Source organism: Bos grunniens, chromosome X, assembly GCF_055505025.1.
Source record: "Bos grunniens cultivar Pamir isolate PY7600 chromosome X, Bosgru_T2T1.0, whole genome shotgun sequence".
Classification (NCBI taxonomy): Eukaryota; Metazoa; Chordata; class Mammalia; order Artiodactyla; family Bovidae; genus Bos; species Bos grunniens.
In genome coordinates, this window is record NC_141194.1 from 27,863,950 (window position 1) to 27,879,474 (window position 15,525).

At 39.2% G+C, this 15,525-nt stretch overlaps 1 pseudogene across 1 annotated transcript in view; it reads left to right on the forward strand.

Annotated features, from left to right (window-relative positions):
- Window positions 1-9,622: 9,622 nt before the first annotated feature.
- The window catches only part of LOC147340025 (melanoma-associated antigen B3-like), a 112,805-nt pseudogene continuing 106,902 nt past the window's right edge, over window positions 9,623-15,525 (forward strand). The window contains exon 1 of the transcript XR_015159200.1: window positions 9,623-9,909. The product of XR_015159200.1 is annotated as a melanoma-associated antigen B3-like (transcript). The remainder of the gene's footprint in view (window positions 9,910-15,525) is intronic.

A 15,525-nucleotide genomic window follows, 5' to 3' on the forward strand; every position in this document is an offset into this window, starting at 1 on the left:
AAGTATACGGACTGGAAGAATTCACATTGTTAAAATATTCATACTACCCAAAGTGATTTACAGATTTAATGTAATGTGTGTCATAATTCCAGTGGAATTTTCCAGAGTAATAGGCTAAAATTCATATGACACCTCAAAAGGCCTTGAATAGATAAAGTAATCTTGACAAAGAGGAGCAAAGGTGTAAGTACGGTCCTTCTTGATTTTGAACTATAGTTCAAGACAGTGTGATACCAGGATAAACATAGACACACAGATCAACGGAACAGAATACAGCCATGTATAAACCCACACGTATATAGGCAAGTAATCCTTAACAACGGCACTAAGAATACAAAAGGAAAAAAAAAATGTATCCTCAATCAACAAATAGTGTTGAAAAAACGGAAAATCTGCCTGCAAAGAGTAAAACTAGAGTTTTATCTTGCATAATACTCAAAAAAATGGATTCAAGACCTTAAAATGAGGCCAGAAATCATAAAATTCTTAGAAGAAAACATAGGGGAAAGCTCCTCGTCAGTGGTCATGGCAATGTTTTGTGTTTTTTTGTTTTTAATTTGACAACAGAAACAGACAAGAAAAAGAAAAATCAGTGGGGCTACATCAAGTTAAAAAGATTCTGTAGAGCAATGGAAACAATCAACAAAATGAAAAGGTGAAATAGAAAAACTTTGCAAGCCATATATCTGATAAGTTAATATCTAAATTATAAAAGGAACTCATACAACTCAATTACAGACTAATTAGTTAAAAATAACTAAAAAACGAGCAAAAAACCTAAATATTTTCTAAGGAAGACATAGAAATGGCCAACAGCTATGTGAACAGGGGCTCAGCATCACTAATCATCAGTGAGATGGTAATCCAGACCACAATAACAGATCACCACATACCTGTTGGGAGAGCTATTATCAAAAAGCCAAGTGATAAGAAGTGTTGGCAAGGGTGTTGAGAAAAGGGAACCTTTGCACAAAGTTGCTGGGAATATAAATTGGTACAGCCACTATGCAAAACAGTGTGGAGGTTCCTCAGAAAATCACAACGGTAACTATCATACGACTCAGCATTTCTACTTCTGAGTATGCAGTTGACCCTTGCACAACACAAGATTGAACTGTGCAGGTCCACTTATAGATGAATTTTTTTTCAATAAATACATTGGAAAACTATTCCGAGATTTGAGATAACCTGAAAAAACTCACAGGTGACACGCATAGCCTAGAAATATAAAAAGTTAAGGGAAAGGTGTCATGAATGCATAAAATTTATATAGATACTAGTCTATTTTATCACTTACTGCCATAAAATATGCACAAATATGAAAAGGTTAAATTTATCAAAAGTTGTGCACACACAGACACACACACACACACTTATGGACCATGAATAGCACTATTCATCTCTGATGAGCAGTTTCTGTAGTAAACTGTGATCGCAAAAAAAGTGATCACCAGTGGTTCTCAGGTATTTCTCATTGTGTTTAGTACGAGACCGTAAACCTTTTTTTTTTTTTTAATTTTATTTTATTTTTAAACTTTACATAATTATATTAGTTTTGTCAAATATCAAAATGAATCCATCACAGGTATACATGTGCTCCCCATCCTGAACCCTCCTCCCTCCTCCCTCCCCATACCATCCCTCTGGGTCGTCCCAGTGCACTAGCCCCAAGCATCCAGTATCGTGCATTGAACCTGGACTGGCAATAACACCGTTGAACTCATATGAAGTGCTGCTAGTGGTGCTGGAAGTGCTCTCAAGAAATAGAAGTCATGACATTCTATGAAAAAGTTGAATTACTTGTTGTGTACCACACTTTGGGTCTGCAGTCATGGTTGCTACCATTCCAAGATGACATACTCCTTTCCCTATTTGGAACCAGTTTGTTGTTCCATGTCCAGTTCTAACTGTTGCTTCCTGACCTGCATACAGATTTCTCAAGAGGCAGGTCAGGTGGTCTGGTATTCTCATCTCTTTAAGTATTTTCCACAGTTTGTGGTGATTCACACAGTCAAAGGCTTTGGCATAGTCAATAAAGCAGAAATAGATGTTTTCCTGGAACTCTCTTGCTTTTTTGATAATCCGATGGATGTTGGCAATTTGATCTCTGGTTCCTCTGCCTTTTCTAAAACCAGCTTGAACATCTGGAAGTTCATTGTTCCCATATTGTTGAAGCCTGGCTTGGAGAATTTTGAACATTACTTTACTAGCGTGTGAGATGAGTGCAATTGTGCAGTCGTTTGAGCATTCCTTGGCATTGCCTTTCTTTGGGATTTGGAATGAAAACTGACCTTTTCAGTCCTGTGGCTATCCAGGTTGATCAAAGCTTTTCTTCCAAGGAGCAAGCATCTTTTAATTTCATGGCTGCAGTCACCATCTGCAGTGATTTTGGAGGCCAAAAAAAAATAAAAAATAAAGTCTCTTACTGTTTCCATCGCTTCCCCATTAATTTGTCATGATGTGATAGTATCATGTCATCTGCAAACAGTGCGTTTTACTTCTTTTTCAACTTGGATTCCTTTTATATCTTCTCTACTCTGATTGCCACAGCTAGGGCTTCTAAAATTATGTTGAGTAAACGTGGAGACAATGGACATCCTTGAGATTTTCATATTAAGTGAAGTCAGACAAAGACAAATATCACTCATATGTGGAATATAATTTTTAAAAATGATACAAAGGAACTTATTTAAAAAGTAGAAACAGACTGAACAGGTATACAAAATGAAATTATGGTTACCAAAGAGCAAATGGGGCAGGGAGCAATAAATCAGAAGCTTGAGATGAACATATATGTGTATATACACATACTGTATATAAGGTAGATGGCCAACAAGTATCTACTCTATAGAGCAGGAAACTCAATATTCTGTGATAACTTATATGACAAAATATTCTTTAAAAGAATGGCTATATGTATAGGTATAACTGAATCACTTTGTAGTACACCTGAGACTTATACAACATTGTAAATGAACTGTACTCCAAGAAATTTTTTAAAAAATCACTGAGGAGAAAACAGATCTGTCCGGAAAGGTTTTAATGCAGATGAAAGTGCCCTATTCTGGGGGATTTGCCACAAAGTACACACATTGGTAAAGAAGGGAAGTGAACTCCAGGATTTGTGACAGAAAGAGGCTACTTCTATGATTTTGTGCAAATGCTGTCAGGTTTTTGTGCAAATGATCAGGACTCCCCTAACTTCTAGGGCTGCTAACCCTGAGCCTTCAAGGGAAATGATAAACACCATCTGTCAGTCTTTTGGTTGTACAACGAGAAGGCCGGACAACAGGAACCTTTGTGGGGATTGGTGTCATCAGTGCTTCATCCCTGAATTCAGGAAGTACCTTGGGGGTTATTGACTGCCTTTTAAAATTCTTTTGATATTGGACAATGCCCCTGGCCACCCAGAACCCCATGAGTTCAACACTGAAGGCGTCAAAGTGTCTCCTTTCCCCTAAACACAACATCTCTAAGTCAGCCTATAGATCAGAGGGTCAAAGGGACCTTTAAGGGTCATTACACCCGGTACTCTATGAAAATAATTGTCAATACTATGGAAGAGAACCCTGATAGAATATCATGAAGTCTGGAAGGATTACACAACTGAAGATGCAATTGTTGTCAGACACACACACACACACACACACACACACACACACACACACACACAAAGACCATGAAAGCCCAAACAATAAATTCCTGCTAAAGAAAACTCTCCAGGTGTTTTACATGCCTTCATAGGATTTGTGACAGAGTCAGTCAAGGAAATCAAGAAAGAGACTGTGCATAAGACATGAAAGGGTGGGAGGGGGTGCAGAATCCCAAAATACAGATCTTGGAAAAACCCAAGAGCTAACAGACCCTACAGCAGAGGAATTAACAAAATACCACTTGATGGAGATGAATGGTTCCCAACCAGAGCTGGATGATGAGGAACAAGATGTAGAAGAAGCAGTGCCAGAAAACAAATTGACATTAGACAATCTGGCAGAAGCGTTCTGAGGACTCAAGACTGCTTTTGACTCTTGTATGGCGTGGACCCTTCTATGATAAAGGCACTGAAAAGAAAGCAAATGGTGGAAGGAGGACTGATAACACACAGAAACGTTTTTAGAGAAATGAAAAAGCAAAATCTTCAGACAGAAATTACAATGTATTTCCATAAAGATACACTGAGTGTGCCTGCTTCCCCTGCCTCCCCTTCCACCTCCTCCGTTCTTCCATCTCTGCCACTCATCAAGGTCAACCCCTCCTCTTCCTCCTCCTCTTCAGCCTACTCAGCAAGAAGGTGTCAGGAATGAAGACCTTCATGATGATCCACTTCCAGTCAATGAGTAGTAAATATTCATTGTGCCATATGGGTAATCAACTTATCTGTTGAGTATGTGTGTGAGTGTCTTTGTTCTACGAGCTAATAACTGTAGGCAAGGAGTGTATGAGATGTTTCTGTGTCATCATCTTCATCATCACCACCAGCTAAGTATTCATCATGAAGAATTTGCGTGCAAGACTTGTATTGAAATGGATAGCCTACCATTGCATAGGCAGAAGGTGAGTGATATTTAATATAAAATTAATAATGTTTCATTTTATTATTGTTTTATAACTTTAGTTTCAAAGATTTGTATTATTGCACACTGTCCCATCTCTCTCTTGTCAATGGATAAACTGCCTATCAGCCTGTCATCACAGGTAAGTGTTTTCTCTTAAAGTAACAATGTTTTCAGTACTGTATTTTAAGTATTACCAAAATAGTGTATGCTATAAAAATTTTTACTTATTCATTCATTATTGTATATGCTCCGCTACCATGAAGCAATCCTATCGAATACACTAGGCTACTATAAAGCAGTCATATTGCTGCTTCATTATCAAAGCTTGAGTCATTATACCTGTAAATAAATATGAATTTCTATTCATATTATTTTTTCATGTTTGATATTTAATGTCTCATGTGTATAGTCTTTTGTGTCATATAAGACAATATAGATGACTTGGAGCCAATTTTTCTTATAAATGGATGCTGTAAACTTACAATGTTGATAAATACAGTCCTGTGAATATATTTTCTCTTATAATTTACTTAGTAACATTTTTTCTCTAGCTTACTTTATCGTAAGGATACAGTAGGAAATACTTATAGCATACAAAATATGCCTTGACTGCTTATCACTAAGGCTTCCAGTCAACAGTAGGTTATTATTAGTTACGTTTGGGCAGAGTCAAAATTATACAGGGATTGTGACTGTACTTCTAAACTCCACATGGTTCAAGAGTCAATTGTACATCCAAAGGAAGTGAAGTCAGTATCTCAAAGAGACATCTTAACTCCTGTGTTCATTGCACCATTATTTACAATAGCAAAGATTTGATAACAACCCAAAATCTACCAACAGATAAATGGATAAAGAACATGTGGTAGATGCAGATGATGGGATATAATTTCACCTTAAAAAGTAAAGAAATGTTGTTATATGGGACAACATGGAGAAACCACAGGGACATCATTCTAAATGAAATAAACCAGTCTCAGAAGGACAAATGCTGCATGGTTTCACTTATATGAGTTATCTAAAGTTTTTAAACACATTGAAACACAGAGGGGCCATGGGAGGGAGAAATGGGCAGTTGCTTTTCACTTGATATAATGTTTCAGTTATTCATTGAATAAATTCCAGAAATCTGCTGTGCACCATTGTGCCTGTATTTAACAGTACTGTATTGTGTGCCTAAAATTTTGAGAGTAGATTTGATGTTAAATGTTTTTGCCACAACAATAATTTGACAAGTTGATTGTTTTGCTCTCTCGCCAGTAGAGAGTAAGCTGAGTAAGTGCAAGCATTTAGAAAACAGAACTCTTTTATGCTGTTAATGAGAATGTAATGGGTGAAACCACTGTGGAAAATAGTATTGAGGCTTCTCAAAACATTAAAAATCGAATTATGATATGATTCAGCAAATCCACTTCTGAGTATCTATCCAAAGGAGTTAAAATTAGACTCTCCAAGAGATATCAGCATTCCCATATTTGTTGCAACATTATTCACAATAATCAATACAGGGAAACAGCCTAAATGTCCTTTGATGAATGAATGGATAAATATATACTATATATATATATATATATATTTAAAATGCACTGCTGTGTGTGTGTGTCCTCAGTCACTCAGTTGTGTCTGACTCTTTTTTGACCCCATGGAAGGTAGCCTGCCAAGCTCCTCTGACCATGGGATTTTCCAGGCAAGAATACTAGAGCGGGTTGCTATTTCCTCCTCCAGGGGATCTTCCCAATCCACGGATCGAACCTGAGTCTCTTGTGTGTCCTGCATTGGCAGGTGGATTATTTACCACTGAGCTAACTGGGAAGCCCATAATGGAGTACTATTCAACCTTAAAAAGAAGGAAACTTTTTCATTTGCAATAACAGAGATGACCTAGAAGACATTGTGCTAAGTGAAATAAGCCAGACACAGAATGACAAATACATGATACCACTTAAATGAGGAATCTAAAACAGGCAAACTGATAGAAGCAGGGTAGGATGGTGATTGCCAGGGCCTGGGAGGAGGCGTAATGTGGAAGTGATTGTCAAAGGACACAGATTTTCAGTTATACAAGATGAATAATTTCTAGAAATGTAATGTGGAGCATAGAGCCTATACTTAACAATTCCATATTGGATACTTAAAGTTTTGCTAAAAGGATTGTTAATTGTCCTTGCTCCTCCTCACCTCCACAAAAATAAATGAGTAAATCAATAAAGAGTATAGGAGGAAACTTTTGGAGGTAATGAACATGTTTATGGCATAGACTGTAGCGGTGGTTCAGAAGTGTATCAGATCAGATCAGATCAGTCGCTCAGTCGTGTCCGACTCTTTGCAAACCCCATGAATTGCAGCACGTCAGGCCTCCCTGTCCATCACCAACTCCCGGAGTTCACTGAGACTGACCTCCATCGAGTCAGTGATGCCATCCAGCCATTTCATCCTCAGAAGTGTATATTTATTTCCAAACATCGAGTTGTATACATTAAATGAGTACAGTTTTTTTATATGATAATCATATCTCAATAAAGTGTTTTTTTAAAAAAAGAGCAGATATTTGGTCTTATTTGGGATTGTAGTCTGAGCATAATGCAAAGTGTGCTGCTGCTGCTGCTCAGTCGCTTCAGTCGTGTCTGACTCTGTGCGACCCCATAGACGGCAGCCCACCAGGCTCCCCCGTCCCTGGGATTCTCCAGGCAAGAACACTGGAGTGGGTTGTCATTTCCTTCTCCAGTGCATGAAGGTGAAAAGTGAAAGTTAATTCGCTCAGTCCTGTCTGACTCTGTGCAACCCCATGGACTGTAGCCCACCAGGCTCCTCCATCCATGGGATTTTCCAGGCAAGAGTACTGGAGTGGGGTGCCATCTGCAAAGTGTACAGTAGGCACTTTATATTTAATCAATAAAAGCAGAAAGAAAAAGTATAAATAAGGAAAAGACTGTTAATTTTTGGTTTACCTAACTCCTTCTTGTGCTTTTTCTTCTAAAAATTAAAGTTATATGCTTGTATTTGCTTATATTATTTAGGAATGTAAGATAAATTCTAATGGATTAGGCCGCATGCTTATTCTCTTGTTTATTTCCCAATTATTATTTGAGAAGGAGCTCTTTATTTTTTCTGTTGGCTGTGAAGCATGCTGGACCATCCCCAACCAGGGATCAAACCCACCCATGCCCCCTGCATTGGGAGCAGGGAGTCGTAAACGGTGGACCAACAGAGTAGTTCTGAGAATGACCTTTTTTGTAGGCTTACTAGTACTGTGGATGCTTTTTAAGAAACTGGAACAACAGCAACCTCCAAAACAAGATCCTGTCCATTGAATTTTAGAGTCTAGGAGGTACTATTATATGAAAAGATGGTGAGATACTCTCTGTGACCAAAAGCAGGGTTCTCCAAACTTCAGGCCTCCAACCAGCACCTCCTGTGAGATCAGCAGCAGCATTTAGATTAGAAATAAAATTCACAATAAATGTAATGTGCTTGAATTATCCCCAAACCATCCCCCATTTCCAGTCTGTGGAAAAATTGTCTTCTACAAAACCAGTCCCTGGTGCCAAAAAGGTTGGGGACTGCTGAAAGAACAAGTCAAAAGCAGGGGTAAGGAGGGCAGGCAGTTGGAGTTGAAAGCAAGTGTAAATGGCCTGCGGTGAGGCAGTTTGGAGCCTTGTTGTTGTTCAGTCATTAAGTCATTTCCCACTCTTTGTGACCCCATGGACTGCAGCTCAACAGGCCTCCCTGCCCTTCACTATCTCCCGGAGTTTTCTGAAACTCAAGTGCATCGTCAGTGATGCCATTGAACCATCTTGTCCTCCGCTGCCCCCTTCTCCTCCTACCCCAAATCTTTCTTTCCTAGCATCAGGGTCTTTTCCAATGAGTTGGCTCTTTGCATCAGGTGGCCAAAGTATTGGAGCTTCGACTTCAGCATCAGTGCTTCCAATGAATATTCAGGGTTCATTCCTTGAAGATGGACTGGCTTGATCTCCTTGCAGTCCAAGGGACTGTCAAGAGTCTTCTCCAAGACCACAGTCAGAAAGCATCAATTCTTCAATGCAGCTTTCTTTATAGGCCAACTCTCACATTTGTACATGACTACTGGAAAATCCATAGATATAGGTACCTTTGTCAGCAAAATGATGTCTCTGTATTTTAATACAATGTCTAGGTTTGGAGCCTTAGGAAAATGCAGAGCCTTCAGTGAGAAGTCATTTTAAGTGAAGTTGTCTCGTGGGCTAGAGAGACAGTGGGAGTGGTGGGCATGGCCAGATTCTCAGATGGAGGACCTCAGAGAGTCCAGAGACTCCTGCACTGGTGACATTTACCCTGGGTTGAGGGAGCCAGAGACCTTTCCATTAAGAAGGTACTTGATTGTTTTTATCTTGTGTGTAATTGGGCAAATTCTAGGCAAGTTCTAGATTTTCTGTTGGTACTTAAATACGTGGAAATATTGGTAATTTAGATGAAAGGGTAGCTAGGAGGGAAGATACTGGTCAATGACAAAAATTCTAAGAACTTTGAGTTGTTTGCAACTGGGAAAGATTCTACCTCAAGCACATTCTATGTTACATCCTCTGGTGTGACTATTACATGATTGTCCTTGCTAGGCAACATTTGAATTCACTGTGATTTTCTTTGTCTTGGAGTTTGGTTAATGTGCTGGAGTTCAGAAGGCTAGTGAAACAGTATGTGAAACAATTGACCAGCTTAAATTGCTTTTGCCTCCTCAAAGAGATTGTTGATTAATCACACCTTGAGTCATTTTACAAAGAAAGAACTGCATGTGTCCAAGAAGGAACCCATGACCTCAGGATGACCCTGGAGCCAAGATCCTCAATTTAGGGGAACTCAGAGAATACAAATGTTGCCCCAAGGGCCATTGCAAAATGAGAAGTCCTTCAATAAGGACAGCCTGGCTTCCTGTAACCTGAGTAGCTGATGGACTAATTTAAGACTAGCCAATTAGCTTCCAAGTTAGAAATTCCCGTGACCCCTTAGATTTCACCCAGGCTGCTGGATTGAAGACAGATTTGATACCTTGCCTCCTGCTTTGGTCGGCCTTGCAGTAAAGCTCTTTTCTCAAAAGCTCTTGCCATAAATATTGGCTTCTGTGCACATCTGTCAGTGAGCCCATGTTCAGTGAGTTTGGGAAGCCTAGTTGAAATTTAGGACTTGTGACCATCTGCTTGATGCACTTAGCCCCTGGTGGTTCTCAGCACCAACCCTGAGTGGCCACCTCGACTGAGTTTGTCTAGAAAGTCGGCTCTCAGGTTCCTGTTTCCTAGCCATGGCACTCTGGGCTCCTTGGGCTTCTTTGGCTCCTTTCCTTTTAAGAAAAGGAATAGCTCCTGGATCATATATCTTTGGGGTGAGTAACCTCATTATAATGTTCCTATAGCTAAATGTGCTACGTGTAGTTAGAATGTGCCTGTAGTCTAATAACAGAGAAGGCAATGGCACCCCACTCCAGTACTCTTGCCTGGAAAACCCCATGGATGGAGGAGCCTGGTGGGCTACAGTCCATGGGGTCACTAAGAGTCAGACACGACTGAGCGACTTCACTTTCACTTTTCACTTTCATGCATTGGAGAAGGAAATGGCAACCCACTCCAGTGTTCTTGCCTGGAGAATCTCAGGGACGGCAGAGCCTGGTGGGCTGCCGTCTATGGGGTCGCACAGAGTCGGACACGACTGAAGCGACTTAGCAGCAGCAGCAGTAGTCTAATAATCTCATCAGGGCTGTGGGTTAGAGAGGACTGGACTGCTGAATGGCATCACCAACTCAATGGAAACGAGTTTGAGCAAACCCCAGGAGACAGTGAAGGACAGGGAAGCCTGGCATGTCATAGTCCATGGGGTGGCAAAGAGTCAGACACACCTGAGCAACTGAACAATGACAACAACCCTGTGGGTTAGGGTCCCGCCTAGTGGAGTTTCTTGCATCTGGATAAAATCCAGAGGCTAGGATGAGGGGTTGGTTAGGGACCCTCCCGAGGGGACAGTGCAAGAAGTTAGAGCTGCTGAGGTATTCAACGATTGGGTTAGAGCCCCAAACACTACTTTAAGGTCCCAGGTCTTTGGATTTATTTGCCTATGTTTAACTATGTCTGACTGTTACATGTGTTGGGATTGGCTAATAGGAAGTTGGCTATTGGATGACTGTGACAAAATTTTATTAAACCTGTTATTAATGAGGGTCCTCTGAATCGGGGGATAAACGCCTTGCTCCTGGACTGGAAACCTTGCTTTATGGAGGTGATGGAGTTTTTTACTCATGCTTTTGGCCACCTGATGCGAAGAGCTGACTCATTTGAAAAGACACTGATGCTGGGAAAGATTGAGGTCAGAAGGAGAGAGGATGACAGAGGATGAGATGGTTGGATGGCATCACTGACTCAACAGACATGGGTTTGGGTGGACTCTGGCAGTTGGTGATGGACAGGGAGGCCTGGCGTGCTGCGGTTGATGGGGTCGCAAAGAGTCGGACACGACTGAGTGACTGAACTGAACTGAAGGTGATTGCCTGTAGATATTGTTACAGATGGATATCCTTTTTTAAAAAAATACTTTTACTGGAGAATTATTGACTTACAATCTTGTGTTTCAGGTGCACAGCAAAGTGATTCAGTTACATATATATTCAATCTTTTCCAGATTCTTTCCCATATAGGTTATTACAGAATATTGAGTAGAGTTGCCTATGCTATATAGGAGGTCCTTTTCGGCTATCTATTTTATATATTGCTGGTTTGTGTATGTTCATCCCAATTTCTAATGTATCCATCCCCCTGCCATGTTTCCCCTTTAGTCATCATAAGTCTGTTTTCAGAATGTGAGAGTCTGTTTCTGTATTTTAAATAAGTACATTTGTGTCATTTTTTAAAATTAGATAGTACCTTTGAGTGATATAATATGGTATTTGTCTTTGTCTGACTTACTTCATTCATTATGAAAATCTCTTAAGCCCATCCGGTGCTGCAAATGACATTCTTTCATTCTTTTTTATGGCTGAGTATGATTCCATTGTATTTATGTATCACATTTTTATTCATGGACCTGTAGGTAGTTTCCATGTCTTGGCTATTGTAAACAGTGCTGCAGTGACCATGGGTGTGCTTGTACCTACTCGAATTATGGTTTTCTTCAGATATATGCCCAGGTAGTCTATTTTTTAAATGTTATTGGAGTACAGTTGATTTACAATATTGTGTTAATTTCAGGTATATGGCAAAGTGATTCAGTTATACATTTATGTACATTCATTAATTTTCAGTTTCTCTTTTCATATAGGTTATCACAGAATATTGATTAGAGTTTCCTGTGCTACGTAGGAGGTCCTTGTTGGTTATCTATTTCATATATAATGGTGTGTGTATGTTCATCCCAAGCTGCTGATTTCTCTCTCCCTCACTACGTTTCCCCTTTAGTAACCATAAGTTTGTTTTCATCATCTTTCTGTTTTGTAAATAAGTTCATTTTATCACTTTTTAAAATTAGATTGCACATATGAGGGATATACTTGTCTTTGTCTGACTTAATTCGCTTAGCGTTACAATCCCTGCGTACACCCATGTTGCTGCAGATGGCATTCTTTCATTCTTTGTTATGGCTGAGTAATACTCCTTTGTATTTACAGACCACGTCTTTATCTACTCCTCTGTTGATGGACATTTAGGTTGCTTCCATGTCACAGGTATTGTAAATAATGCTGCAATGAACATTGGGTGCTGTACCTTTTTCGAATTATGATTTTCTCTGGATATTTTCCCAGGAGTGGGATTGCTGAATATTATGGTGGTATTATTTTTTTGTCTTATTTTCCTGGAGTATAAGTGATTTACAGTGTTGTGTTAGTTTCAGGTGTATAACAAAGTGACTCAGTTATACATACACATGTATTCCTTCATTTTCAGATTCTTTTCTCATACAGTTTATTACAGAATATTGAGTAGAGTTCTCTCTGCTATACAGTAGGTCCTTTTTGGTTATCTCTAGTATATACAGTTGTGTATGTGGACTTCCCGGGTGGTGCAATGGTAAAGAATCCACCTGCCAATGGAGGAGACACAAGAGAAGCACGTTCGGTCCCCTGATCGGGAAGATCCCCTAGAGTAGGAAATGGAAACTCACTCTAGTATTCTGGCCTGGAAATTCCATGGACAGAGGAGCCTGTTGGACTACAGTCCATGGAGTCACAAAGAGTCCAACATGACAGTTGTATATGTTTATCCCAAGCTCCTAATGTATCCCTCCCTCAACATTTCTCCAATGGTAACCATAAGCTTGTTTTAGGTATCCCAAAGTCTCTTTCTATGTTGTAAATAAGTTCATTTGTGTCATTTTTAAAAATTGGATTCTACATATGAGTGTTGTCATATGATGTTTGTGTTTCTGTGTCTTACTTAGTATGACATTCCCTAGGTCCATCCATGTTGCTGCACATGGCATTATCTCTTTTTTATGGCTGAGTAATATTCCATTGTACCACATCTGCATTATTCATTTCTCTGTAGATGGACATTTAAGTTACTTCCATGTCTTGGCTAATGTAAATAGTGTTATAATGAAGATTGGGTGCATGTGTATTTATGAATCATAGGTTTCTCTGGATATGTGCCAGGAGTGGGATTGCTGGATCATATGGTAACTCTATTTTTAGTTTTTCATGGAGCTTCCATAATGTTCTCCATAGTGACTGTTCTCTACACTCCATCATTTATTGTTTGCAGATTTGGGGATGATGACCATCCTGGCTGGTGTACTTATCATTTGCATTTCTCTGATAATTAGTGATGTTGAGCATCTTTTCATATGCATTTTGGTCATCTGTATGTCTTCTTTGAAGGAATGTTTGTTTATACACTCTGCCTACTTTTCTATGGGATTGTTTATTTGACACAGAGGTGCCTGAGCTATTTATATATTTTGGAGATTATTCTGCTGTTGTTTGCTTTGTTTGCAAATATTTCCTCTCATTCTGTGAGTTGTCTTTTTGTTTATGGTTTCTTTTGCTCTATGGAAGCTTTTGACTTCAATTAAGGGTCACCTGTTTGTTTTTGTTTTTATTTTCATTACTCCAGGAGATGGATCAAAAACCATTTTACTAAAAGAAAAAAATACTGCTGAAACTTATGTCAAACAGTGCTCTGCTTAGGTTTTCCTCTGAGAGTTTTATAGTGTCTAGCTTTACATTTCAGGCTTTGATCCATTTTGAGTTTATTTTTATGTATGGTGTTAGAGCATATTCTAAATTAATTATTTTACATGTAACTGTCTAGTTTTCAAGGCACCATTTATTGAAGAGACTGTCTTTTTTGGTTCACTAGTATTTTGTTTAGGATTTTTGCATCTGTGGTCTTTAGTGATATTGGCCTGTCTTTTTCTTTACTTTTCTTCTTTTTTTGTGTGTGTGTGCTTATCTATCTCGTTTTGCTCTCAGTGTGATGGTGGCCTCATAGAATGAGCTTGGGAGTGTTCCTTCCTCTGTAATTTTTGAGCACTACAGTGGAAAAAATTGGTCAGTCAACTGCAGAGCTCAGTTTGCGCTGATGAGTGGCCAGGAAGAGCCAAGACAGATGACCCAATATTAATAAATTCCATCCAGGCACCAAAACGCCAAACTTCAAGCAATAGCCTGAAAATAGACATGTGAAGGAAACAAAGCCTCTGATAATCACCTTTCTTAAATACCAATTAATCCAACCTTGTCAATCCTTATATAACACTCCAGTCCTGTTGGTACAAAAATTTGGGACCTGGGATTATCATTTTCTACAGAATTTGAGACTCGTTAACCAAATTGAGGATGATTTCCTACAAGCTTGAAGAATGTACAAAGAGAAATGGGGGGATTGAAGCATAAAGCATTGACCAGTTTAAAGTGGTTTTGCCTCCTTAAAACAGGTTGTTGATTAATCAAACCTTGAGTTATTTTTAGAGGCAGCACTATGCATGTGCCAAAAAGGAGCCTATGTTTCCAGGATGACTGCAGAACCAAGAGGGTTCAGTCTGGGGAACTCTCAGAGTAGCAATGTTGCCAGGGGAGAACTGTATGAAGTCCTTCAATATGGAAAATCTGGCTTCTAGCAGCGTGAATAACGTACATGAACTAATTCAAGACTAGCCAATTAGCTTCCAAGTTTGCAGTTCCCCTAAACCCTTTCATTTTACGTCAAACTCTGGATTGAGGAGACAGATTTGAGAGCCCTACTTCTTGTCTTCTTGCTAATCCACCTTGGATTAAAGTTTGTCTCTCAAAAGCCTGTTCCATAGTATTGGTTTCTATGTGCATCAGGCAGTGAGCCCTTGCTGGGGAACACTAGTGACTGATAGGCCTGGAATTAGATTCCTCTCTGAATTCCTCTAGATCCGATGCTGTTATATTCCTCTTGCCCTAAAACAGAGCTTGTGTTCCTTAACACTCAAATGTATCCTGGGATAAAAGTAAGGACTCTGGATATATTCCAATACACTTCTTTAGGCACAAAGCCTTGAAGGCTACATCAATAAATGACAGGAATAAAGAAGAGAAACAGATGATAGGGACAGTAAGATCGTCTCTCTGTGCAGTGTCCGATAACCTCAATCAGAATAGCACAAAACCATCTTGGATGGCTTTTTTCCTTTAGAATTGTACTCATATCTCAGATATGGTGACTTGGGTTCTAGATCACTGCCATAAAGTGAAAATGGCCATAGAGTAAATCATTAGCAATTTGGGGGATTCCCGGTGCTTATAAAAGTTGTTAATCCTATTGTGCACTTACTAGAAGATGTCTAAAAAATGCACATAGCTTAATTTACAAATGTGTTATAATAGTAACAAAGACAAGTAATCAGAGCACCATAAGAAATAAAATAAGGAAAGAGTTTAAAATATTTAAAGAATTAACAATATGTGGAACAGGGACCCCAAGTGAATACATGATGTTGGGAAAATGATGCCATAGACAGGTTCAAAGCATGGTTACCATAAACTTTCAGG